The sequence below is a fragment of the Physeter macrocephalus genome, chromosome 11 (genome assembly GCF_002837175.3).
Source record: "Physeter macrocephalus isolate SW-GA chromosome 11, ASM283717v5, whole genome shotgun sequence".
Classification (NCBI taxonomy): domain Eukaryota; kingdom Metazoa; phylum Chordata; class Mammalia; order Artiodactyla; family Physeteridae; genus Physeter; species Physeter macrocephalus.
The window spans coordinates 36,872,885-36,898,326 of record NC_041224.1 but is presented as its reverse complement, the minus strand read 5'-3'; the positions used below and the strand labels follow the sequence as shown (position 1 = coordinate 36,898,326).

The 25,442-nt window shown below is 39.3% G+C and overlaps 1 protein-coding gene across 1 annotated transcript in view; it reads right to left on the bottom strand.

The window, feature by feature from the left end:
- The window catches only part of ENTREP2 (endosomal transmembrane epsin interactor 2), a 426,858-nt gene that overhangs the window by 342,139 nt on the left and 59,277 nt on the right, over positions 1–25,442 (bottom strand). The gene's annotated exons all lie outside the window — the stretch shown is intronic.

Below are 25,442 nucleotides of genomic sequence, written 5' to 3'. Positions count from 1 at the left end.
CGGAGCCTTTGCTCCGCAACGGGAGAGGCCACAGCAGAGGAAGGCCCGCATACCACAAAAAATAAAAAAAAATTAAAAAAAAATAAACCCACTTGAAGCTCATCCTGCCTGCAGAGATCCACAAAGCCAGGGTGACAGCAATGCCAGGAAAATCTGATATAAAACTATCAACACAAAGCTTTTACTGGTGAACTTAATCACAATTAAAGTAGAGAACTCACCACTCTCACTAGTATTCAGGGGATAGCTCTGTCCACTCGCACCGGCGAAAGCGTGAAATCGTAATAATACTAAGTGCTCATGAGCATGTGGATAAAAAGTAACTCTCAGCTCCGCCTGCCGATGCAGGGAACACGGGTTCGTGCCCCGGTCCGTGAGCCATGGCCGCTAAGCCTGCGCGTCCGGAGCCTGTGCTCTGCAACGGGAGAGGCCACAACAGTGAGAGGCCCGCGTACCGCAAAAAAAAAAAAAAAAAAAGTAACTCTCAGATGCAGGTATGGATGTGTAAATCAACATGGACCATACAAAAATGACCCCCTTCTGTCTCTCTCCCTCCTGCTTCATCAGAAGATGCTTACACCCTAATGCCCTGTGACTATGCAAAAGGGACCCTGAAAAGGTGATAAAGGTGAGGGATCTTGAGATGGGAGGACCACCTTGGACTATCTGGGTGAGAGGATCCATCTAATCCCACAAGCCACGAGAGCCCTTAGAAGCAGAGAACTTTTCCCGTTGGACTCAAGGTTGAGCCAGGAGAGATGTGAGAAGCCACTGTTGCTGGCTGTGCAGACAGAGTTGGAGGCCACTAGCCAATGAATGTGGTGGCCTCCAGAGGCTGGGAATGACCTTGGCTGACAGCCAGCAGGGAGAAAAGGATCTCAGTCCTACAAACACCAGAAACAGAATTCTGCCAGCAATCGAACTGCTGAAGTAAGGAAATGGATTCCCCCCAGGGGTCTCCAGGAAGGAGCACAGCCTGCCCAGGCCTTGACCGTAACCCGGGGAGACATGCCACGGAATTGCTACGGAACAGTGAGACCATAAACCTGAGTTGTTTTAAGCCGCTAAACATGTGGCAATTGTTGCAGCAGCCCGAGAAAACAAAGACAGCTGCCTGAAAAAGCAGCACAGCCGAAGCCAGCACAGCCAAGGAGGGACATCCCTGACCAGCAAGTGCCCACCCAGGTGTACACCCTACAGCAAGTACTCGCGCCCCCACTGGTGGGACTGTCCTACACCTGTGGAGGCACCAGCCACTGAGGGCTCTTAGGCACTTGAAAGGCAGCTAGTACAACTGAGGAACTGCAGTCTTAATACAGTTCGTCTAAATTAACTTAAATTGTAACCATCACAGGTGATGCGTGGTTCCTCCATTGGATGGCGGTGCCCACAGCAGAGATTCTCTAACACTGCTGCACATTAGAATTTCCTGGGGAGATTTTTAAACGCTGATGCCCAGGCTGTGTGCCAGACCAATTACATAGAATACCTGGGGGTGGGAACAAGACACATCAGCATTTTTTTAACTCTCCGGGGATTCCAATGTACAGGCAAGTCTGAGACCCAGTGCCCCAAGGAGACACCCCACAGGAGCACATGTGGTCAGATACAAGGATGGTGGCTGAATCCCCCCGCACCCCCTCCTTGTAATAAATATTAAACTGAAAACTGTAAGGTTCCCATTCATGCAATGCAATATTAAGTACACGGCATTCAAAGTAAATGATGAGATCTACACATATCCCCATGGGTAAGTCTAGAAAACAGCGTTGACTAAAACGAAGTAGAGGGAACACCACTGACAATAAAATACCATTTATGTGAATTTTTAAAATACACCAAACAATGATACATGTTGATTATAGACACATACACAGAACTCATACCAAGTTCAAGATGGCAGCACCTGCTGAGGAAGGAGAAAGCGGGGGCTGGGGGCCATGTACAAAGGGAGCTTCAGTTGCATGTGAACTTACTTCATTTTAAAAGATTTGAAGCAATTGGAGCAAAATATTACTTGTTACAACTGGATGTTAGGACCCAAGTGCATATTATATATATTTTCTCTACACTCTTCTGGTGCATTAAATTTTCCATCATAACAAAAAAGAGGACGGAGGAGTAGATCCCATGGTGGGCAGCACAGGGGATGGTGTTTCTTTGGCAGGCGGGTGGGGCAGTTGGCTGGACTATATTATCTGGAGGGAAAGAAACTGATTCCTAGGTAGGTGTTCCTTCAAGTGGAGAGCCAATTCTCTTCAATAATTTAAGGACTAAAGCAATTATGAGCCCTTCTTAGAGAAAAAAAACTACTGGATAACAAAATCTGGCCATGCACAAGTCAACCAAAATAAGGGAGCTAGGGATGCCCTTAATAAAGGAAGCAACTTAGGAGGATAGAGGCTGTGGTGCGGGGCTGCTGGGGAGCACCAAATGCCCTCAAATATGGGATGATGGTGAAATATTGCAGGCAGTAGGGGTGCAGAGGAGAAAACAAATGTTACTAGCCCTGCCCTATAAACACAAAGATCTAACTAGCAAAAAACAAGCTGAGGAGGGGGAAATAACAGTATTAATATATGCCAAACACAGCCTATAAATTATAATACTAACTCCACCTTCAAAATAACTCTGTGACAAAGATACTGTTACTACTTCCATCTTACCAAGGAGGGAAAGGAGTCACAGTGAGGCTTCACGATCTGCCCAAGGTCAAGCAGGCAGTGCACTTGGGCAAGTGCCCGAGGGACTTGCACCCAAGCTGTCTGGGTGCAAATGTTAACCCCTGTGCCACACTGTTCCCTGAAATTCAGTGTGCGTCTGCTGATTCCCTCTGTAGTGGTATTCAAGAGACAGTGTGCAAATCTGAACTTCTAGTTTAAAAAAAGAATGACTGGATAAACAACAAGGTCCTACTGCATAGCGCAGGGAACTATATTCAATATCCTGTAATAAACCATAATGGAAAAGAATATGAAAAAATATATATATGTATTGGGTTGACCAAAAAAGTTCGTTTGGGTTTTTTGTAACATTTTACGGAAAAACCCAAACGAACTTTTTGGCCAACCCAATATAACTGCATCACTTTGAAGCAGAAATTAACACAACACTGTAGGTCAACTATACTTCAATAAAATAATTTTTTTAAAAAATATTTAACTGATATAGCATTAAAATTTTTTAATATAAAGAAATAAAGAAAAGACTCTAACCACTAAAGATTTCTCATAACCTTTTCTACTGGGCTGTAAAGCATATTCATATTCTATTTCCTGTTAAATTAAAGCAAAACAAAATTTACATTTTAATATTCATCCTTAAAGTAAAACATACAATACAGAACTCTCTATACACATTCCCTCTGCTTACATCCATGAACAGAGGGGTGCCTGAAACGCTGCTCCCCAGGCATCATTGATAGGCTTGTTGGTGAAGGCGGCATTTTGCATGTGTGGTTTTTTTTCCTTTATTTTCTTATACCTTTCTGTATGGCTTGAATGTTTAATAATGGGTATTTATAATTTTTCACAACAAAGTTATTCTCAATAAAATTTCCACTTAATGATACTTTGAAAAGACCAATTAAAAATACCAGTCAACGTGCCTCCTGTAGAAACAGAAGGAAAAGGAGGAGCATATGGACATAAAGAGGAAGAACATTCCTTCAAAAATAATCACAGGATCAGAAAGGTCTTTCGAAGACTGGCATCCTGCATGCATTGCAGGCAGACAGCACCCTGTGAGCCCAGGGCTCCTTCGAAGGAGAGGGCAGACTGTGCTCGGAAGGCGCCGGATAAAAGAGCAGGCATGCCACAGAGATGAAAAATATAAGTTCAGGAGAAGAGTCCACAAAGAAGGAAATACAGATCAGAACTTACACCCTGCAAAACCAAACCACTGGTAGAGGGAAAAGCTTTGGAAATTCTATCAGACTGCAAAAACAAAAATAACGCCACTTGACAAAGACTCCTGTAGTGAAACAAAACAGGAGAGGTCACAGAATATGAGAACAAAATGTGTAGACAAAAGGTGTTTCACAATGAGCTGCTATTTTCCAAAAAAATACAACTGTGGTACAAAAGCAGACAATTATTTTATGCAAGAAAATCTCTCTCCACAAGCATGTATTACAGATACTGCCTGAAATGCTCTCTAAGCTGTATAAAGGGACCAGTTTGTCTTACCATGTCAAGAAAACAGGTCGGTACATTTGCTTGGAGCATCACATTTCTTGGTATCTAAAATAATATACACTATTCTCTCTCTCTCTCTCTCTCTCTCACACACACACACACACACACACACACACACACACACACACACACACTCCCACTCGAGATAAGAAGGTCCCTTTAAGCTAAACAGGAGCTCAAATATAACTTGAGGATTGTCAATAAACATAATTCCATCACATGAATAAAAATGAATAGCTTTAAAAAAAAACAATGGTGATGTGATGGCAGCAAGATGGTGGAATGGTTGTCTATAATCATTTCCCATAGAACATCGATTTTGACCCACCACCCACGGACAAGAGTACCTTTGTGGTAGTCCAGGAGTCCAGCAGAGTTCCAACACAGCATTGAAGCAAAAAATCCAAGAGCAGAGGCATTGAAGAGAGTAAGAGGAACAGTTTCACTTTGCCCATGTCACCCTCCCACAAGGCGGTACTGCTTGGGGCCAATGAAGCCCCCTCAGCCTGCGATGTCTTCAGGAGGGAAAATGAGAGTTTGAGAGGGCTCCTGGCTTCCCCAGCTCTGCAGGACACGGCCCAAGAGGCCCACTCCTTTCTTGCCCTGCCCAGAATACTGAGGTCATCTGCTCTTAGTACCTGCCCTGGCTTTGCAGGACTGAGAGATGGCGGACAATCTTAAAAACTCCCCACCAAGAAGGAACAACACACACACACACACACACACACACACACACACACACACACACACTCCCACTCGAGATAAGAAGGTCCCTTTAAGCTAAACAGGAGCTCAAATATAACTTGAGGATTGTCAATAAACATAATTCCATCACATGAATAAAAATGAATAGCTTTAAAAAAAAACAATGGTGATGTGATGGCAGCAAGATGGTGGAATGGTTGTCTATAATCATTTCCCATAGAACATCGATTTTGACCCACCACCCACGGACAAGAGTACCTTTGTGGTAGTCCAGGAGTCCAGCAGAGTTCCAACACAGCATTGAAGCAAAAAATCCAAGAGCAGAGGCATTGAAGAGAGTAAGAGGAACAGTTTCACTTTGCCCATGTCACCCTCCCACAAGGCGGTACTGCTTGGGGCCAATGAAGCCCCCTCAGCCTGCGATGTCTTCAGGAGGGAAAATGAGAGTTTGAGAGGGCTCCTGGCTTCCCCAGCTCTGCAGGACACGGCCCAAGAGGCCCACTCCTTTCTTGCCCTGCCCAGAATACTGAGGTCATCTGCTCTTAGTACCTGCCCTGGCTTTGCAGGACTGAGAGATGGCGGACAATCTTAAAAACTCCCCACCAAGAAGGAACAAAAAGTATGGAGCAGGCATACCCATAGAAAAGGTCTGAGAAAGCCTCAGAATCCCTAGCTGGACTGATTGGTGAAGCTATTTCTCCCCCAAAGTCAGTCAGTAAAGACCAGAGGAGGTGACTGCTTCTTCACATGCAGGAACAGGACAAGGATACCCACTCTCACCACTTCTATTCAACACAGTACTGGAAGTCCTAGCCACAGCAATCAGACAAGAAAAAGAAATAAAAAGCATCCAAATCAGAAAGGAAGAAGTAAAACTGTCTGTTTGCAGATGATATGATCTTACAAATTAAAAATTCTAAAAACTCCACCAAAAAACCTGTTAGAACTAATAAATTCAGTAAAGCTGCAGGATACAAAATCAATATACAAAAATCAGTTTTGTTTCTGTACACTTAACAATGAATTATCTAAAGGAGAAATTAAGAAAACAATCCCATTTAAAAGAGCATATATATATATAAGTAAATTTAACAAAGGAGGCAAAAGACCTGTACAATGAAAATTATAAGACACTGATGAAAGAAACTGAAGAAGGAACACATAAACTAAGATATTTCACGTTCATGGATTGAAAGACTCAATACTGTTAAAATGTCCAAACTACCCAAAGTGATGTACAAATTTAATGCAAATTCCCAATCAAATGCCCTGTCAAATTCCCAATGGGATTTATCATAAAAATAGAAATAACAATCCTAAAATTTTTGTGGAATCACAAAAGACCCTGAAAAACTAAAGCAAACCTAAGAAAAAAGACAAAACTGGGGCATCACACGTCCTAATTTCAAACTCTATTACAAAGCTACAGTAATCAAAACAGTATGGCATTGGCATAAAAACAGACACACAGACAAATGGAACAGAATAGAGAGCCCATAAATAAACCCACACATATATGGCCAACTAATCTTAGACAAGGACGCCAAGAACACACAACAGGGAAGGGACAGTCTCTTCAAAAAGTGGTGCTAGGTAAACTTGATATCCACATGCAAAAGAATGAAACTGTTCCCTTATCTTACACCACTCACAAAAATTAACTACATATAAACTAAAGACTTAAATGTAAGACCTGAAACCAAGAAAATATTAGAAGAAAACATAAGGAAAAAGCTCTTTGAGATTGGTCCTGGCAATAATTTTTTGGAAATGACCCTAAAAGCACTGGCAACAAAAGCAATAACAAAGAAGTGAGACTACATCAAACTAAAAAGCTCCTATACAGCAAAAGAAACAATCAACAAAATTAAAAAGCAAACTGCGAAATAGAAAACATTTGCAAACCATACACCGGATAAGGGGTTAATATCTAAAATATACAAAGAACTCACACAACTCAATAGCAAAACAACAACAAATAATCCAATTTTAAAATGAGCAAAGGACTGAACAGACATTTTCCCAAAGAAGAGATACAAATGGCCAACAAATACATGAAAAGGTGCTCAACATCACTCATCATCAGGGAAATTCAAACCAAAACCACAATGAGATATCACCTTATGCTTGTTAAAATGGCTTCATGAAAAAGACAAGTGATAACAAGTGTTGGTGAGGATGTGGAGAAAAGGGTACCTTGTGCACTGCTGGTGGGAATGTAAATCGGAACAACCATCATGGGAATGATTGTGGAGGCTCCTCAAAACATTAAAAATACAACTACCATATGATCCAGGAATCCCACTTCTGGTTATTTATCAGAAGAAAACAAAATCAGTGTTGAAGAGGTATTTGTACTCCCATGTTCACTGCAGCATTACTCACAATGGCCACAACATGGAAACAACCTATATGTTCAGCAACAGAGGAACTGATAAAGAAAATGTGTGTGTGCACCCACACATCACACAATGGAATATTATTCAGCAATAAAAGAAGGAAACCCTGCCATTGTGACAACATGAATAAACCTAGAAGACATTATGCTAAGTGAAATAAACCAGATAAAGAAAAATACTGTATATGATCTCACTCATACGTGGAATCTTAAAAAAAGATTTTTTTTTAATTTGAACTGATAGAAACAGAGAGAATGGTGATTTCCAAGGGCTAGAGGGTAGGGGAAATGGTAAGATCTTGGTCAAAGTGTGCAAACTTTCAGTTATAAGATGAGTAAGTTCTGGGCATGGTGACTATAATTAATAATATTGTACTGTACACTTTAAATTCACTAAAGAAGTATATCTTAAGCATTCTCACCACAAAATTTAAAAAGGCAACCCTGTGAGGTGATGGATGTGCTATTTAATTGTGGTAGCCATTTCACAATGTATACGTATATCAAATCTTCACACCGTACACTTCAAATATATACAACTTTATTTGTCAATTATACCCTAACAAAGGCGGAAAAAACAACAGCAAAGTCCAAAACATATAAACTGAAGATAATTCTGGCTTTATCTGAAATATTAAATATTATAAATAAAATAATATAGAATAGAAATAATCTCAAAAAAGATGACAAACAATGACAAACAGATGTATACTTTACAAGTATTAGCTAAAGCTGACAAAAGTAAATAATCTTTTATTTGGATAATTAGAGAGCAAAATGACCATCAAACATCCATTCAACTCTGTGATGTATGACCTATGAACTCACTTTCCACTTTCATCCTTCCAGAATTATTTACATTACTATTAATACTATAATGGCCAACAAAAAAACAATGGAATTCCAAGCCTGGCAAGTTGACTCTGCATTAAATTTACCCATCAATTCTACACAAATCTCCCATGTTTTCTATGAAAAAAGAGATTTTTCATTAAAAAATAAGAGTCATCCACAAACAACTTAAACCTAAAAAACAGCATTGAAATTTTTTAAAATTGAAAAGCCTATTGTAGAAATCTATAAGAACTAATAAGTGAATTTAGCAGGGTTGCAGAATACAAGATCAATACACAAGATGCAGCTGAATTTCTATATACTAATAACAAGTACTCAGAAACTTAAATTTAAAAACAACATTATCCAAAAAAATGTGAAATAAATAGGGGTAAGTCTGACAAAAGATGTGTAAGACCTGTACACTAAAAACTAAAAAACACCTTTGAAAGAAATTTAAGACCTCAATTAAAGACCTAAATAAATGAAGAGGTATAATGTGTTCATAAGACATAACACTCCATATTGTTACAACATCAATTCTCCCCAAACTGATCAGTAGGGGTGACTTTGTCCCTCCAGGGGATATCTGCAACGTCTGGAGACATTATTAGTTGTTGTAACTTGTAAGCAGGGGATAGTTTTGCTATCTAATGAGCAAAGGCGAGGGATGCTGCTAAACATCCTGCAATGCAGAGGACAGCTCTCATAACAAAGCATTATCCCAGACCCAAATGTCAACAGTGCCAGTGCCAAGACTGAGAAAATACTGATCTATAGATTTAATGCAATTCCAGTCAAAATCCCAGCAGGCTTCATTATAAAACTGAAACACTAAATCTGAAATTCACATGAAAATCCAAAGGATATAGAACAGCTAAGACAGCTCTGAAAAATAAGATCAAAGTTGGAAAATTAATACATCCTGATTTCAAGGTTTAATATAAAAGTTACCGTACGTTAAGAGAGAATTCTCCATGTATTTCTACACAGTCTGGGCATTCTGAGCAAGCAGCATGGGAATAACACAGTTAGAGGGTGATGTGAACGTCTTGAAAGCCAGAGAGAGATTTAGAGAGATTTAGAGACTCATCTCCCCTGTAGCCATTTGCTTATATTCCAGTGTAATAAACCTGGGAGAGAAAGAACAGAGATGGCAGCCACCCTACATAATCCACAGCTCCTCTCCTAGGGTGCAGCCCCACCATACTTACAGGGAACAGCTGGGACTCACCATGCTGCCCCCCAGGGGAACTGACACAAGATGCACTATGAGTAATAAAACATTTGCTCTCGGCTCCAGAGACCTCATTTCCACACACACACACACACACACACACACACACACACACACACACACACACAAGGGTTCTGGGGAATTTTTTAACACAATAATCAAGGCAGTGTGCTGTTAGCATCAAGATAGACAAATAGACCAATGGAGCATTGCAAAACTAGACCCACAAATACAGGGACAAAAAATGTTGACAAACATACGAAAGCAATTCTGTTGAGAAAAGCCAGTCTTTTCAACAAATGGTGCTTGAAAATTGGATCTCCTTATGGAAAAAAATGAAATAAACTTCAGTGTTTATCTCACACTACAAAAAAAAGTTAATTTCAAATGACTCACAGACTTCAATGTACTATAAAATTTGCATCAAAAGAACAAGAGAAAATCTTTGCGACCTTGGATCTGGCAAAGATTTCTTAGATACAATACCAAAGCATGAATCATAAAAGAAAAAAAATTGAAAAACTGGACTTTGTAAATATTATTAATGTCTTGTTTTTTAAAAGTCTTAGTGTCCAAGACACTGTTAAGAGAATGAAAAGACAAGCCATACAGTAGAAGAAAATAATTGCAAAGTATATATATTGCACAGGATTTGTACCCAAAATATATAAAGAACTCAGAAAATTTAATAAAAAGAGGTATGACAGCAAAAAGAGCAGAGTAAGGACCAATGAAAATTCTCTCCACCATAAAAGCAATGAAAAACTTGGCCAAAAAAAGTCAGAATCAACTTTTCCAGAACTTTAGAAATAAATAAGAGGTTTGCAGCAATCTAGTGAGTATTTATTAAAGAAAAACAGCTATATCTCAGTAAAAACAATGAGCATTTGCAGCATTTTAGCTTGCCCTATTCCCATCCTACCTCCCAAGCTCCACTGTAGCCTTGAAACTAACAGCCCACAATCATGGTGCATACCAGCAGCCAGGCAAAGCACAGCAGAAGCTGCGTCAAAGCCCCATTCCCAGAGAACTGTCACAACGTGACCTGTCTGCTGGTTCTCTCGAAGAACTCAATCAGAAGGCTGTCTTTATTTGACCTGACTCAGAGCCCACTCAGCATGAAAAGCCTTTTCCCTGGGAATATTTGTGGGAAACAATGTAAGAAAACTTAATAATACAGCTACTAGAAGCAATGGATAACAAAGGGGCACAAAATAGGCTGACCAAAAAGCTTAAAGGAAAAAGCCATGGAACGAGACATCCATTAGGCCTTGGAAAAGCTCCAACATACTCCTGAAAATCTAGAAAGCCACAGCATGAAAAGGGTTATGCACAAGCCAGGGACTGTGCATGTGCTCAGGAAAGGTCTGAGAAAGCCCTAAGCACTTGTCTCTGACTGACCTTGAGGTTCTGTGCAAGCAGGAAGTGAGGGCTAAAATGGAGCTGTAAGCTAACTGGTTGAGTGTAGAAAGTATGGCTCAATATCTACACACAGCCCTTCTGTAAAGACCTCTAGGACTCTAACTCATTCCAGGTATTTAGGAAATTTCTGTCTGATCATTTGTTGACCCCTAAGCTAACTAAGCAGAGAATTCAGTACTGACACACGACAAAGAATACGAACTTTACAGAATCAGTTTAAATCACTGAACAAGCAACAATAACAACAAACTAGAAAGGGGGAATGATCAAATATCCAGAGTTGCCACATTATATTATTTAGAATGTCAAATTTTCAACAAAAGATTATGAGGCATACAAGTAAACAAGAAAACATAATCCATATACAGTGGAGAAATAGACTAATCAATAGAAACTTCCTGAGGAAGCCTAGATGTTGGACATATTAAATAAAGACTTTAAATAAGCTACTTTAAACATGTTCAAAGAATGTTGTCTCGGCAAATAGAGGATATCAATGAAAACATAAAAATAATAGAAAGAATGAAATGGAAATTCTGTAGTTGAAAAAAGTACAATAATTAAAAAACTTCCTAGAGGAGATCAACTTCAGATTTGAAAAGGCAGAAAATAAATGAGTGAACTTACAGATAGGTCAATTAAAATCATGCAGTCTGAGGAAGAGAAGAAAAAAGAATGAAGGAAAAGGAACACAGCCTCAGCCTCAGAAATCTGTAAGACACCATCAAACATACCAAGACACATATAATGGGAGTCTCAGAAGGAAAGGAGAGACAGAAAAGGGCAAAATGGATATCTGAAGAAATAATGGCTCAAAGTTTTTATGAAAAACATTAAATAAGAGGTATAGCATCCAAGAAGTTCAACAAATTCCAAATAATATGAACTCAAAGACAAGCACACGTAGACAAAGCATAAAAAAGTTGTTGAAGGACAAAGACAAAGAGAATATGAAAAGCAGCAAGTGAGAAGCAACTGATTATGGACAAGAGAGCCTCAATAAGACTAACAGTTAATTTCTTATCAGAAGGCAATGGGATGAAATATTCAAAGTGCTGAAAGAAAAACTCTCAGCCAAGAATTTTATATACAAAAAATTATCATTCAATAAGGAGAAATTAAGAAGTTCCCAGGTAAACTAAAACTGAGGTAGTCTGTCACTAGCATACTTGCCCTACAAGATATACTCAAAGGAATCCATTAGGCAGAAATGAAAGAACACTAGATAGGTAACTAAAATCCACATGAAGAAAAAAAAAGCACCAGTAAGGTACTACATAGGTAAATATAAAAAATGGAATAAATTTTTGTTTGTAACTCTTTTCTACAATCTGATATAAAAGACATCTACATAAAGCAACAATTAAATATCTCTGTTGATGTAGTTCACAATAGATAAAGATGTAATTACATAACAGGAACAGCAAAAAATGATGGGTAAGGAATAGGGACACATAAAAGCAAAAATTTTGTAAGCTATTGTAATTAAATTTACTTGAACTAGATTCCTATAAGTTGTTCATTTCAATCTCCAGTGCAACCACTATAAAATAACTTGAAAATGTAGTAAAAGACAAGGGAATAAAATGACACACTGGAAAATATGCATTTAATGCAAAAGAAGGCATAATGGATGAACCGACTATCTAACTAGAAGATATAACAATTGTAAATATATGTGCACCTAAAAACAGAGCCCCAAAATATATGAAGCAAAAGGTGGAAGAATTTAGCATAGAAATAGATAATTTGACAATAACAGTTCCAGGGTTTCCACCTTGAAAATGGATAGAATATCTAGACAAAATATCCACAAGAAGATAGCAAACTTGAACAACTCTGTGAACCAACTCAACCTAACATACACCTATAGAACACCCCACTCAACAAAAGCAGAATATATATTCTTCTGAAGGGCATATGGGACATTCTCCAGTATAGACCACATGTTATGCCCTAAAACAAATCTCTGTAAATTTGAAAGGATTGAAATCATAAAGAGTATGCTCTCTGACCACAATGAAATGAGAAATCAATAACGGAAGGAAAACTGGAAAATTCATAAATACGTAAAAATAAAACAACCCACTACTAAATAATCAATGGGTCAAAGAAAAAAATCTCAAGAGAAATTGGGGGAGGGGGGCCCAAGATGATGGCTTAGGAAGATCCTGAACTTACCTCCTCCCACAGACACACCAAATCGACAGCTACACATGGATCACTTCCTTCTGAAAAAGATCTGAAAACTAGATGAACTGTTTCTCCACAACAACAGATAAAAGGGCAAACTGAGACAAGTAGGAAAGGCAGAGACATGGTCTTGCAAAAATCCCACCCCTGGTGCAGCAGTGTACAATAGGGAGGGGTCTCACCACTCCAGCACTTCTCCCAGAAAATCGAGGGGTTGGTGCCCCACATCAGGCACCCCAACCCCTGGGATCTGCACCAGAGAGACAAGCACCCCAGATGTCTGCTCAGTAAACCAACAAGGGACCCAAGTGCTATAGAAAACTGAGATTCCCCCTTTAAAGGGCGTGCATGCAATCTCACTCACCCCAAGACCTAGCAAAAAAAAGCAGTTTGAAAAGCGCTTAGACTATACGTGAAGAACACTAATTCTGCTAGTCTAAAAGCATACGCTGGAAGGGCAGGGATCGGTTGAAATTCACCTTGGAGACAGAGGTGCTGATGGACACTGTTATTCCACTTTCCACCTATCCTGCCAGCACAGGCGGGCAAGATCGAAGGCAGCACCACATCTCTACCTCACTAAGACAGGCAGGGGTGAGTGCTGGCAGCACTATCCCACTGCCTTGCTAAAGCCCGAGAGTGTGGGCAGGTGCAGAATTCCCCCACTCCCCAGTTGGGGAAGGTGAGCAAAAGTGGCCATGGCATTCTCTGTTCCCAGCCTAAAGCCAACATGTGCACAATGGCAAGGCATTGTACCAATGCACTGCTGAAACCCGGGGGCACGTGTAGTCGAGATGTTTTCTCATTGCCTTGCTGAAGCCGGGGAACATGTCCTGCCCTCTGCACTCTTAGGCTGTCTTGCTAAAGCCAGCGGGCCCATGCAATCCACACAGGCGGCACCCCTTGACCACCTGGCTCTGGTGGCCAAGGGGACTGGCGTTACTGGGCTCCAGGGGGCTGTAACAATCAGAAAGACAGTTCTCAACAGGCCACCACCCCCAAGGTACTGCAAAGGCAGCACACTGAAACACAACCCCAGTCTTCTTATAAAAGGCCTGTTTAGTCAGCCTGGAACTTTCCCCTGAGGCTTCAGATTTTCCACACAACTGGGGGCTAAGGAGGCACTCCCAGGGCACATAAGTAGGGAGACATCACTCTTGCACATACCTCTGCCCTCAGTACAGATCAACAAAACCACCCAGAAAGGAATTATTACACTCATCTGGAGACCGGGTTTTTGCAACTGTCACCGAGGGGACACTTCCAGATCTCCTAGACTGGAGGCCAGAGGGATTATGACCACCGCCCCACAGGGGCCATGTATGTATTTTCATACTTTAAAAGCTGCTGCCTGAGGATGTGACTCCCAGTCAGCCTGAAACTAGGTGACAAATAAGATTCCTCCCCTTGGAACACTGACAAATCTTGGCACACCCTCAACACAGGGAATATCAAGAACAAACCAGGCAGTTTAGACAATCACAAAGGTACTAGAGACAACCAAAAGCTAGGACAAGGTGGGACAAGAAGGTTCATCATCTAAGCAAGGCCACTCCTTCAAGGCTGAGAGAGGTAGCTGTTTCCTTTAATACAAAGACACAAACACAGAGAGTCAAACAAAATGAGGAGACAGAGAAACATGTTCCAAATGAAAAAACAAGATAAAACCTCAGGAAGAGACCTTAATGATATGGAGATAAGTAATCTACCTGATAAAGAATGGAAACTAATGGCCATAAAGATGCTCACCAAACTCAGGAGAAGAATGGATGCATTCAGTGATGAACAGATGAAACAGTGAGAACGTCAAAAGAGATGGAAAATATAAGAAAGTACCAAACGGAAGTCACAGAGCTGAAGAATACAAGAGCTGAACTGAGAAATATAAGAGCAGCCTGGATAAACAAGAATAGCTCAGCAAACTGAAAGACAAAGCAATGGAACTCACCCAGAAAGAGCAGCAAAAAGAAAAAAAGAATTAAAAAGAAAAAAAAAGATAATTTAAGGGACCTGTGGGACATCAAGCAGAATAACATTTGCATTATAGAGAGTCCCAGAAGGAGAAGAGAGAGAGAAAGGGCCACAAGATTTATTTTAAGAAATAATAGCTCAACCCTTCCCTAACCTAGGAAGGAAACAGACATCCAGGTCCAGGTAGCCCAGAGAGTTCCAAGATGAACCCAAAGAGAGCCACACCAGGACACATTATAATTAAAATGTCAGATGTCAAAGTTAGAGAGAATCTTAAAAGCAGCAAGAGAAAAACAAACTGTTACATACAAGGGAACCTCCATAAGACTATCAGCAGATTTCTCAGCAGAAACTCTGCAGGCCAGAAAAGAATAACGTGATATATTCAAATCTGAAAGGGAAAAATCTTCCAATGAAGAATACTCTTCTTGGCAAGGTTATAATTCAGGATTGAAGAAAAAATAAAGAGCTTTCCAGACAAGCAAGAGCTTAAGGAGTTCAATACCAAACCAGCCTTACAAAAAACACTGACGAGATTTCTTTAAGCTAAAAAGAAATGGCACTAATTAATAACAAGAAAATAAATGAAACCTCATTACAAAAGATAAATATATAGTAAAGGTATGAGATTAATCTTAGCTATTATGAAGGTTGTTAAAAGACAAAAGTAGTAAAACTAAAATAATTTGTTAAGGGGTACAAAAAATAGACAGATATAAAATGTGACATCTGTGAAAATGAATAACAGAAACTCTCATTCAAAATGGAGTCAGGAAGTCCTGAAGCAGGGGATCTCTCACACATATCACTCATCACAGTGTACTTTACATGCCCCAGTAGGAAGAAGCTTACTTTACACACCCCAGCAGGAAGAAGGAAGATTTTCTCCTTGTCCAGCAACAACCCAGCCAATAAGAAATTGCCACAACCCCAAACTCTGCTCTCCTCCAATGAACTTTCCTTCAGAACAGCCGCTCCCAACTGCCCCCTTTCCTCTCCTTTGTTCTCCAGACTTACCTATGGTTTGCCATAGTTTGCATATCCTGCATTGCAATTCCTCTGCTATTCCCAAATAAACTTGATTTTGCTGGCCAAACTGCTTACCTTTGTGTTTTAAAGGCTGACACATCAAAAACATAAAATATGAAGGGGAGGAGTAAAAATATAGAATTTTGGAATGCATTCAAATTTAAGTTCCTATCAACTTAGACTATTATATACATAGGATGATACATATGTGAACCCCATGTTAACAGCAAAGCAAAAACTTATAGTAAATACACAAAAGAAAATTATAAAACACTCTAAACATAAAACTAAAAGTCATCAATCCACAAGGCAAGAGCGAAAGGGAAGAAGAAAGGAACAGAGAGGAACTACAAAAACAGCCAGAAAACAAGAGACTGCCTACAAGAGACTCACCCAGAAGTAAGGACACACACAGACTGAAAGTGAAGAGATAAAAAAGGATATTTCATGCAAATGGCAACAAAAAGAAAGCTGACATGGCTTTATTCATATCAGACAAATAAAACTTAAAAAAAAAAGACTAATAAAAGACAAAGAGGGGAACTATACAATGACAAAGGGGTCAACCCAGCAAGAAATATAACATTTATAAATATATGTACCCAACATCAGAGCACCTAAATATATTAAGCGAATAGTAACAGACCTAAAAGGAAAAATTGACAGCAAACAATAATAGGAGGGGACTTTAACACTCCACTTATATCAATGAATAGATCATCCAGATAGAAAATCATTAAGAAAGGATAGGCCGTAAACAACACATTAGACCAGGTAGACGTAATAGATACCTACAGAACATGAAATGCAGAAGGAGCAGAATAAAAATTCTCCTCAAGTTCACATGGAATATTCTTCAGGATAAGATCACGTTAGACCACAAAACAAGACTCAATAAATTCAAGAAGGGGGCTTCCCTGGTGGCGTAGTGGTTGAGGGTCTGCCTGCCGATGCAGGGGACGCGGGTTCGTGCCCCGGTCCGGGAAGATCCCACAAGCCGCGGAGTGGTTGTGCCTGTGGGCCATGGCCACTGAGCCTGTGCGTCCGGAGCCTGTGCTCCGCAGAGGGAGAGGCCGCGACAGTGAGAGGCCCGTGTACCACAAAAAATAATAATAATATTAAAATAAAATAAATTCAAAAAGATGGAAATCATATTAAGTATCTCTTCTGGCCACAATGGTATGAAACTAGAAATCAATTACAAGAAGAAAACTGGAAAAACTACAAATACATGGAGATAAACAACACGTTACTGAACAACTACTAGGTCAAAGGAGAAATCAAAAACTACCTAGAGACAAATGAAAACAGAAACATGACATACAAAAATCTATGGGATGCAGCAAAAGTGGTTCTAAGAGGGAAGTTCATACCCATACAGGCCTACCTCAGAAAACAAGAAAAGTATCAAATAAACAACTTTACATTTAAAAGAACTAGAAAAAGAAGAACAAATGAAGGCTGAACTTAGTAGCAGGAAGTAAATAATAAAGATCGGAGCAAAAATAAAGTAGACCTAAAAAACAATAGGAAGAAGAAACACTTCCAAATTCATTTTACAAGGCTAGCATTACCATGGCAACAAAACCAGAAAGGACAACACACACAAAAAAGAAAATTACAGGCCAATATCCCTGATGAACACAGATGTAAAAATCATCAACAAAATAACTAGCAAACCAAATTCAACAATACATTAAAAGAATCATACACCATAATCAAGTGGGATCTACTCCATGGAGGTAAGAATGGTTCAACACCCTCAAATCAATCAATGTGACACACAACATTAACAAAATGAATAATAAAAATCATACGATTATCTCAATAGGTACAGAAAAAGAATGTGACAATATTCAACATCCATTTACTATAAAAACTCTAAACAAAGTGGATATAGAGGAAATGTACCTTAACATAATGAGGGCCTATATGACAAACTCACAGCTGATATCATACCCAATGGTGAAAAGCTGAAAGCCTTCCCTTAAGATCAGGACCAAGACAAGGATGCCCACTCTCCCCACTTTTATTCAACATAGTATTGGAAGTCCTAGACTCAGCAATTAGGCAAGAAAAATAAATAAATGGTAAACAAATTGAAAAGGAGGAAGTAAAGCTGTCACTATTTGCAGATGACATGATAATACATACAAAAAACCTTAAAGACTACACACACACACACACACACACACACACACACACACACACAAACTGTTAGAATAGCTGAATCTAGTAACATTGCAGGGTATAAAATTATATACAGAAATCTGTTGCATTTAAACACACTAACAGAAAACTATCAGAAAGAGAAATTAAGAAAATCCCACTTACAACTGCATCCAAAAGAATAAAATACCTAGGAATAAATTTAACCAAGGAGGTGAAAGACCTATACACTAAGAACTATAAGACACTGATGAAAGAAACTGAGGAAGGCACAAATAAATGGAAAGATATTCCATGCTCATGGATTAGAAGAATTAATATTGTTAAAATGTCCACATTCCCCAAAGCAATCTACAGATTCAATGCAATCCCTATCAAAATTCCAATGGCATTTTTCACAGAACTAGAACAAATAATCCTAAAATTTGTATGAAACTACAAAAGAAGAGGCAAAACAATCTTGAGAAAGAACAAAACTGGAGGTACCATGCTCGCTTTCAAGCTATAATACAAAGCTAAGTAATCAAAACAGTATAGTATTGTAATAAAAACAGATACACAGATCAATGGAACAGAATAGAGAGCCCAGAAATAAACCCACACATATATGGTCAATTAATTTATGACAAAAGAGGCAAGAATATACAATGGGGAAAGGACAGTCTCTTCAATAAATGGTGCTGAGACTATCTGACAGCTACATACAAAAGATAGAAACTGGACCACTATCTTACACCATATACAAAAAATTAGCTCAAAATGGATTAAAGACTTGAATGTAAGACCTGAAACCATAAAACTCCTAGAAGAAAAGATAGGCATAACATTCTTGACATCTGTCTTAGTGATGTTTTTCTGGATCTGACCCCAAAGGCAAGGGAAACAAAAGCACAAATAAACAAATGGGACGACATCAAACTAAAAAGCTTCTGCCCAGTGAAGGAAACCAACAGCAAAATGAAACGGCAACTTACTGAATGGGAGAAGATATTTTCAAACCATATATCCAATAAGACGTTACTATCTAAAATGTATAACCTCATATAATTCAATAACCAAAAAAACAGTCCAATTAAAATGCAGAGAATCTGAGTAGACATTTTTCCAAGAAGACACACAGACAGCGAACAAGTACATGACAAGATGTTCAATGTCACTAATTAAACAGGGAAATACAAATCAAAACCACAATGAGATATCACCTCATACCTGTTAAGAGTGGCTACTGTCAAAAAGACAAGAAATAACAAGTGTTGGCAAGGATGTGGAGAAAAGGGTATCCTTGTGCACTGTTGGTGGGAATGTAAATTGGTGCAGCAAGTATAGAAAACAGTGTGGAGGCTCCTCAAAAACTTAAAAATAGTCTACCATATGATCCAGCAACTTCACTTCTGGGTATTAATCTGAAGAAAACAAAAATACTAATTTGAAATGATACACGCACCCCTATGTTCACTACAGCACTATTTACAACAGACAAGATATTAAAAAAAAAAAAAAACCTAAGTGTCCATCAATGGACACTTTAAGAGGTGGTGTATACACACACACACACACACACACACACACACACACACACACACACACAATGGAATACTACTCAGCCATGAAAAAGTGAAGTTTTGCCATTTACAAAAACATGTATGGACCTAGACTGTATTATACTAAATGAAATAAGTCAGACAGAGAAAGACAAATACCACATGATTCCACTTATGTGTGTAATATGAAAAACAAAACAAAACCCAGACTCATAGATACAGAGAACAGATAATGGCTGCCGGAGGTGAGGGCGTTGGAGGAGAGGGGTTGGAATGGGTGAAGAGGATCAGGAAGTACAAATTTCCAGTAATAAAATAAATAAGTCATGGGGATATAACGTGCAGCATGGGGAATATATAATATAATAATATTGTATTAACTTTGTATGCATGTATGCATGGTAACTAGATTTACTGTGTTGATTATTTCACAACATACAAATATTGAATCACTAATATAATATTGTATGTCAATTATATGTATGTTATATATATGTGGAAATTGAAAAGTGCTTTGATATGGATGAAAACAAAACCATAGCATACCAAAATTTATGGAATGTAGCAAAAACAGTGCTTAGTGGTAAATTTAGAGCTATAAGTGCTTATATTAAAAAAGGAGAAAAGTCTCAAGTCAACCTAACCTTCTACTTTAAGAAACTAGGGAAAGATCCAACTAAAGCAAACAGAGGAAAGAAAGAGTTAAGACTTAGAGTGGAAATAAACAAAATAGAGAATTTTTTTAAGTAGAGAAAATCAATGAAACCAGAATTTGGTTCTTTTAAAAGATCACATTTTAAAATTGAAAAACCTTTAGATACACTGACCAAATAGAGAGAATGAGGGAGGGATAAAGAGAAAGAGTAAGAGGACTCAAATTACTAATGTCAAAAATTAAAAGTGAGCATATTACTACTGATCTTACAGAAATAAAAGAATTACAAGGGAATACTACAAACAACTGTATGCCAAAAAGTTAGACAACACAGATGAAATGGATAAATTTCTACAAAGTTAAAAACTACAGAAACTGATTAAAGAAGAATAGAAATTTTGAATACACTTATAATAAGAAAAGAGATTGAGTTAATAATCAAAAACCTTCATTTAAAAAAGGCCGAGAATCAGATGGCTTCACTGGAGACTTCTACAAACATTAAAGAAGAATTAACATCAATCCTTGACAAGCTCTTCCAAAAATTAAAGAGGGAATAGTTTTCAACTCATTCTGTGAGACTAATATTAGTCTGATACCAAAATCCACAAAGACATCACAAGAAAACTACATAACAATATTCCCTATAAATAAGACTGAAAACACTCTCAACAAAGTATTAGCGTATCAAATCCAGCAATATACAACAAGATTATGCACCATGACCAACCAGAATATATCTCAGGAATGAAAAGTTGATTTAACATACAAAAATCAGTCAATATAACACAAAATATTAATAAAAAACAGAGAAAGGAAATGGTATGGTTATCTCAATAGACACAGTAAAAGCCTTTGTAAAACAACAACTTTTCATGATTTAAAAGGAAAAACAAAACAAAACCTCAACTACTAAGAAATAGAAAGGAACTTCATCAACCTGATAAAGGGCTTCTACAAAGAACCTACAGGCTACTTTAGACTGAAAGCTTCCCCATTAAGATCAAGACCAAGACAAGGATATCTGTTCTTACCCCTTACTCTTTTCTATTCAACATTATACTGGTGGTGCCAGCCAGGGTAATTAGGCAAGAAAGTGAAATAAAAGGTATCCCAATTGGAAAAGAAGAATTAAAACTATATTTTCAGATGACATGATCTTCTAGATATAAAGATCTTCAGGAATCCACAAAAATATTATTAGAGCTAATAAATGAGTACAGCAAGGTTGTGAGATACAGAAATCAATAAACAAAAATCAATTATATCTCTGTACATGTGCAACGAACAATCCAAAAATAAATTTAAGAAAATATTTCTGTTTACAACAGCATAAAAAATAAAAAAGGAATAAATCTTTAGCAAAAGAAGTACAAGACGTGTACATTAAAAACTACAAGATATCACTGAAGCAAATTAAAGAATATTTAAATAAATGGAAAGACAGCCTTTATTCCTGGACTAGAGAACTTAATATTGTTTAGGTCAGTGGTCTCCAACTTTTTTGGCAACAGGGACTGGTTTCATGGAAAACAATTTTTCCATGGACCGGGGGTGGGGGGGGTGATGGTTCAGGTGATAACACAAGTGATGGGGAGTGGCAGATGAAGCTTCACTCACTCAACCACTGCTTACCTCCTGCTGTGCAGTCCACTTCCTAACAGGCCACGGACCAGTACCAGTCTGTGGCCTGGGGGTTGGGGACCCCTGGTTTAGATGGTGATACTCCCCAAATTGATCTACAAATTCAATACAATCCCAGCTAGACTTTTTGCAGAATTGGATAATATCAATCCTACAATTAATATGGAAATGCTAGGCATAAGAATAGCAGGATTCACATTTCCTGATTTCAAAACTCACTACAAAGCTACAGTAATCAACACAGTGTCATACTGGTATAAGGATAGATAAATCAATGGAAAAGACCTGAGAGTCCAGAAATAAACCTATACATTTATTGTCAATTGATATTCATCAATAGTGCCAAGAAAATTCAATGTGGAAAAAAACAGCCTTTTCCACAAACAGTGGAATAGTTACATACAAAAGAATAAAACTGAACCCCTATTTCACACTATATATAAAACCTAAGTCAAAATGGATCAGACCTACATTTAAGAGCTGAAACTATAAAAGTCTTAGAAGAAAACATGGATAAAAATATTCATGATGTTGGATTAATGGTTTCTTAGATGGACACCAAATATAAGCAACCAAAGAAAAAAATAGATAAATTTAACCTCATCAAAATTAAAACTTTTCTTGTTCAATGGACACTATAAGAAAGTATAGAGACAATGCACAGAATTAGAGAAAATATTTGCAAAGCATATATCTGATAAGGGTCTAGTATCCAGAATATATAAAGAACTCTTATAACTCAATAATAAAAGACAACCAGGGGCTTCCCTGGTGGCGCGGTGGTTGAGAGTCCGCCTGCTGATGCAGGGGACACGGGTTCATGCCCCGGTCTGGGAAGATCCCACATGCCACGGAGAAGCTAGGCCCGTGAGCCATGGCCGTGGAGCCTGCAATCCGCAACGGGAGAGGCCACAACAGTGAGAGACCCGCGAACCGAAAAAAAAAAAAAAAAAAAAAAAGACAGCCTGGTGGAGCTTCAAGATGGCGGAAGAGTAAGATGCGGAGATCACCTTCCTCTCCACAAATAAAACAGAAATACATCTACATGTGGAACAACTCCTACAGAACACCTACTGAACACTGGCAGAAGACCTCAGACCTCTCAAAAGGCAAGAAACTCCCCATGTACCTGGTTAGGGCAAAAGAAAAAAGAAAAAACAGAGGCAAAAGAATAGGGACGGGACCTGCACCAGTGAAAGGGAGCTGTGAAGGAGGAAAGGTTTCCACGTACTAGGAAGCACCTTCACAGGCGGAGACTACGGGTGGCAGAGGTGGGGAGCTTCAGAGCCACAGAGGAGAGCGCAGTAACAGGCTGCGGAGGGCAAAGTGGAGAGATTTCCGCAGAGGATAGGTGCCGACCAGCACTCACCAGCCTGCGAGGCTTCTCTGCTCACCCACCGGGACGGGTGGGGGCTGGGAGCTGAGGCTCGTGCTTCCTTCAGATCCCAGGGAGAGGACTGGGGTTGGCTGCGTGAACACAGCCTGAAGGGGGCTAGTGTGCCACAGCTAGCCAGGAGGGAGTCTGGGAAAAAGTCTGGAGCTGCTGAAGAGGCGAGAGACTTTTTCTTGCCTCTTTGTTTCCTGGTGCGTGAGGAGAGGAGATTAACAGTGCCGCTTAAAGGAGCTCCAGAGACGGGCGCTAGCCGCAGCTATCAGCGCGGACCCCAGAGACGGGCATGAGACGCTAAGGCTGCTGCTGCAGCCAACAAGAAGCCTGTGTGCAAGCACAGGTCACTCTCCACACCACCCCTCCTGGGAGCCTGTGAAGCCCCCCACTGCCAGGGTCTGGTGATCCAGGGACAACTTCCCCGGGAGAACACACAGTGCGCCTCAGGCTGGTGCAACGTCACGCCGGCCTCTGCCGCCAAAGGCTCGCCCCGCATCCATACCCCTCCCTCCCCCCAGTCTGAGTGAGCCGGAGCCCCCAAATCAGCTGCTCTTTTAACCCCGTCCTGTCTGAGTGAAGAACAGACGCCCTCAGGCGACCTACACGCAGAGGCGGGTCCAAATACAAAGCTGAACCCCAGAAGCTGTGCGAACAAAGAAGAGAAAGGTAAATTTCTCCCCACAGCCTCAGGAGCAGAGGATTAAATCTCCATAATCAACCTCATGTACCCTGCATTTGTGGAATACCTGAATACACAACAAATCATCCCAAATTGAGGAGGTAAACTTTGGGAGCAAAGGTATATATGTATTTTTCCCCTTTTCTCCTTTTGTGAGTGTGTATGTGTATGCTTCTATGTGTGATTTTGTCTGTATAGCTTTGCTTTTACCATTTGTCCTAGGGTTCTGCCTGTCCGTTTTTTTGTTGTTGTTTTATTACTTTTGAAAATTTTTTCTTAATAATTATTTTTTATTTTCTATTTTAGTAACTTTATTTTATTTTACTTCATTTTATTTTATTTTATCTTCTTTCTTTCTATTTTTTCTCCCTTTTATTATGAGCCATGTGGATGAAAGGATCTTGGTACTCCAGCCAGGTTTCAGGGCTGTGCCTCTGAGGTGGGAGCACCAGTTCAGGACACTGGTCCAGAAGAGACCTCCCGGCTCCACGTAATATCAAATTAAGAAAATCTCCCAGAGATCTCCTGCTCAACACCAAGACCCATCTTCGCTCAACGACCAGCAACCAACAGTGCTGGACACCCTATGCCAAACAACTAACACGACAGGAACACAACCCCATCCATTAGCAGAGAGGTTGCCTAAAAACATAATAAGGCCACAGACACCCCAAAACACACCACCAGACATGGACCTGCCCACCAGAAAGACAAGATCCAGCCTCATCCACCAAAACAGAGGCAACAGTCCCCTCCACCAGGAAGCCTACACAACCCACTGAACAAACCACAGCCACTGGGGAAAGACAACAAAAACAAGGGGAACAACGAACCTGCAGCCTGCAAAAAGGAGACCCCAAACACACTAAGTTAAGCAAAATGAGAAGACAGAAAAACACACAGCAGATGAAGGAACAAGGCAAAAACCCACCAGACCTAACAAATGAAGAGGAAATAGGCAGTCTACCTGAAAAAGAATTCAGAATAATGAGAGTAAAGATGACCCAAAATCTTGGATATAGAACAGAGAAAAACAAGAAACGTTTAACAAGGACCTGGAAGAACTAAAGAGCAAACAAACAGCGATAAACAACACAATTAATGAAATTAAAAATTCTCTAGAAGGGATCAATAGCAGAATAACTGAGGCAGAAGAACGGATAAGTGACCTGGAAGATAAAATACTGGAAATAACTACTGCAGAGCAGAATAAAGAAAAAAGAATGAAAAGAATTGAGGACAGTCTCAGAGACCTCTGGGACAACATTAAATGCACCAAATTTCAAATTATAGGAATCCCAGAATAAGAAAAGAAAAAGAAAAGGACTGAGAAAATCTTTGAAGAGATTATAGTTGAAAACTTCCCTAATATGGGAAAGGAA